Below are 3,701 nucleotides of genomic sequence, written 5' to 3' on the forward strand. Positions count from 1 at the left end.
TTTGTGTATTTTCAAGTTTTTTTAATGTGTAGAAAATATATGTATCTATGAATTAAAATGTGTATAACAAAGGTGTCACAAAAAGAAAACAAAAATAAAAACAACAATTAATTAATGAGTCAAATGATTATGCAGTGGGGGTGCATTGGCTAGAAAGGACATTTGTTAAGCAAACAGGGCACTGGGCCCTAAGCTGAAGGCCCAAAGTGTTATTGTGAGGTTCAGAAAGGAGGTGTGCATGTAAACAGGGGATATATGAGGTAATTCCATGGGCCTAGTGGTTTTGGGATCCAAAGAGCAAAGGCCGAAGGAGAGGAGACCCTTCAGCAAGGTTCATTCCATTCTTCCCCTCGTTTTCAACTCTCTCTCTCTCTCTCACTCTCAATTCAACCTCAATTCAATCAAAAACTTAAACAAACTTCGAAATCGGGCCAAGAAAGAGAAGAACCCCAGACTACCATAAGTGAAACTAAACACCAACAGAGCTTCAAACCAAACTCAAACCTTAAGGGTTTGGTTCGGATACAATAATGCTACATTGCAGTAAAAGAATTCGAGCAAGAAGAAGAGGAATTTCGAAGTAAATACCAACCTACAAGGTGGAGGTAGCATTGTAACACGTTGAATGTAAAGCTGATTAAGATGGAGCAAGAAAACCAGGGGATCTTCAACAAGGTAAGCAATTCGAACTCAAATCTTATTTGGCAACACAATCTTCTTTTTCTTCTTCTTCTTGAACACTATCCTGTAGGATGAGGATTCTATGATAATCTTTATTGTTGTTGTTGTTGTTATTTTTGATGATGAGTGGGGATTGGATTATAGAGAAAAATTCATAGTGATTGAAAGAGAGTGATTGTGATTTTCTACAAAATGATTGGTGATGATGAATGAAGGTGAATAACTGTTTATATATAGTGGTTTTGTAACATTTCGGGCAGGCTTGGGGGCAATGGTTATTGAGAGTTGAGGAAACCATTTATGTTAGGTTAATTCAATGAAGTTAGTTGTTGATGTCAACATAGTTAACTTTTCTGTTAAAGTTAGTTAGATTGCATTTGTTAGTATTGGGATAGATATAAAGTTAGTTGTTATAGGTTGAAGTTAGTTATGCAGTTAGAATTAAGGACTGTTATGGAGAATTGAAGTGTGAGTTAGATTTGAAAATTAAACTAGGTTAGTTGAATGAAGGGTGTTAGTGAGTTGTAAGAAACAGTTAGTGACTTAACACTAATTAGAAATGTCATGAAAAGTGATTAGTTAACTAACTCTGGTAGAGCTGTTAGACATTGTTCAAATTGAGATGAAAAATGTTACTGAATAACTGAAGTTGAATGTGAATGAGTTAGTATTGTTTGAATTAGAGTTAGTTAGGGATTGTTGTTAGGAAATTCTAATGAGTAGGTTAAAGGAATTAAATTGGGACTGTTATAAAAATGGTTTGAATTTGATGTTAGCATGGTTGTTTTAAATAAAAAAAGAAGTTAGTTGAATTGTTAGATTAGTGTTGATGGTTAATGAATTAGTTTTGGAATGTTAATTATGATTATCTTGTGAACTGTTTGGAAAATGTTATTGAATTAGTCTTTGTTAGTTGAAATGCTATGCTAGATGCTTGAACTCATGTGGAACTGTTTGTATTAGTGTTTGATCTCCATGTTAATTGATCAAATGTGGTGTAACTGTCATGAAAGTATGAACTAGCCCAACTTTGGAACTATCAAGGCATGTTAATTAGATTGGTTTGAATGTAGCATAAATCAAAGTTATGCTAGGTTATGTTATGTTTACTGCTAATGACTGAGGTTTTGCACATTAAACTGCTAGAATGTAGTGGATGGTGGTCATTGATGTTAAAATTCTTGAACTACTATGTAGCTTGAGTTGTTAGGGGACTGCTTGAAATATGATTGAATTTGCATAGAAAAGTATGAACTATTATGCAATTTATTTAAGTAAAATATAGGTTAATGGAATGTGGAAATGTTATTTGCCATTCTTGGAATTGTTATGACTAGTTACTTGCTACATGTGACAGTTATGTACAAATTAATGTGTGAATTATTGATGGTCCAACATTTAGAATCTTACTTGTGATTAGAAAATGAATGTTGGTGAATTGTTATGCCATTGAATGAACATTAGTTAATTTAATTGGTTAGGATGCCTAAGTTGGTTTGAATATGCCAAGTTCAATTTAATGATGGCTTGTTGATATGTATGTATACACAAATGAATGAATGCTAATTACGTATGTATGTTTGGTGTTCTTTTGTAGGGCTGGTATGGAATGGCCATGGCTTGGTGTGAGACAACGTTTGGCATGACATTCAAATTTGAAGACTTTGGAGGCTTTAGAGGCTTGGAGGGATATCTTGTGAATGAAGACAAGTAGAATAGGATTTAGGTTTAGGTAGTTGACTTTGGTTACCGTTTGACCAAAAAGTCAATAGTTGACCAAAAGTCAATTGTAGGTCAAATATGTAGTTTTATGTAGAATTTTGTAATTTGGATTTTTTTAATGAAACTTGATGATTTGTAATAAAAAATGGGCCTTTTGAATGAATTGTGTAACTGTGCTTTCAGAAAATATGGATTCCCTCCAAATTCCAATTTTGAATATTTGAATTGAACTTGAAATGAAATTTCCTTCTTGAATGAATCTTAAATTAATTTGAATACCATGTCTTGATCCAATTGAACAACCAAAGGACTAACCATGTAGGACTTTCATAAAGAATGGTCAACAGGAGGTCAACCTTAAAGTTGACTTTTATTGACAAAAATAAAACCTGAGAATGGCTTCCAAATATCAATGCCATGATGCAATCCATAGTAACCAAAGACCACAGTCCAAGACTTAGGGTTCCATAAGACTTGATCCATGAAGAATGAACTAACCACCATTGTTTTGCCAAAATAGTCAAGACATAACATAATGAGATTCACCAATTTGATCCATATCTTTGTATCATAAGTAGCAAGACCCTTGAATCAATGATGCTTATTCGAACATGTAATTGTAAATGAATGACTTAAATGACAATGAGTATGCAGATGAAATCATAAACCAAAAGTCATATGAAAAATGAAAAGGGTAAGGAAAATTGTAGGGTATGACAATGTATCTGATCAGTTGAGAAGAAAACTTGATGACAAGTTGACTCAAATAATTCTAATATGATGTCATTCGAATAGAGTATACAAGTTGTTCGACCCACTAAACAAGCAGGTAGAGATCAGCACGAAGGTGATCATAGATAAACTTAAGGAATGGGATTTGACTGAAAATATAAAGAAGGATTCAATGAGAATATTTTGTGAAGAACCAGTAAGTGAAGTCGAAAGAGAAGTTCGACAAGAAGAAGTTAGAGGTCAAGCAAGCACAAGCAGACCTTAAAGAGCCAGACACATGCCTGCAAGGTTGCAAGATTGTATGATTACATCAGATGATGTGGTAGATTGTCATACGGTGAACTGGACTTTTTGTGGTTTTAATCGCAATGTCGCGGTTAGCAAGAGTCGCCACCGACTTTTCTTTTATCCAATAAGGAAAGGTGGAAAAGAACAGGAAAGACCTTAATTTAGATTTTGGGTTCGGGAGGTACATTATACAAAGGGAAGGTGTTAGCACCCTTTGTATCCATGGTTATCCATGGGCTCTTAATTGCTCGATCACTTATATTATTTTTGTCTAAAAA

General features: G+C 34.0%; 1 long non-coding RNA gene across 1 annotated transcript; it reads left to right on the top strand.

The window, feature by feature from the left end:
• The first annotated feature begins 283 nt into the window (after nucleotides 1-283).
• LOC127101280 (uncharacterized) lies at nucleotides 284-2,622 on the top strand. The gene is made up of 2 exons (XR_007794602.1): nucleotides 284-675; nucleotides 2,279-2,622. It is a non-coding gene; the product is annotated as an uncharacterized LOC127101280 (long non-coding RNA).
• The last annotated feature ends 1,079 nt before the right edge of the window (nucleotides 2,623-3,701 follow it).

This window comes from Lathyrus oleraceus, chromosome 7 (genome assembly GCF_024323335.1).
Source record: "Lathyrus oleraceus cultivar Zhongwan6 chromosome 7, CAAS_Psat_ZW6_1.0, whole genome shotgun sequence".
NCBI classification, from domain to species: domain Eukaryota; kingdom Viridiplantae; phylum Streptophyta; class Magnoliopsida; order Fabales; family Fabaceae; genus Lathyrus; species Lathyrus oleraceus.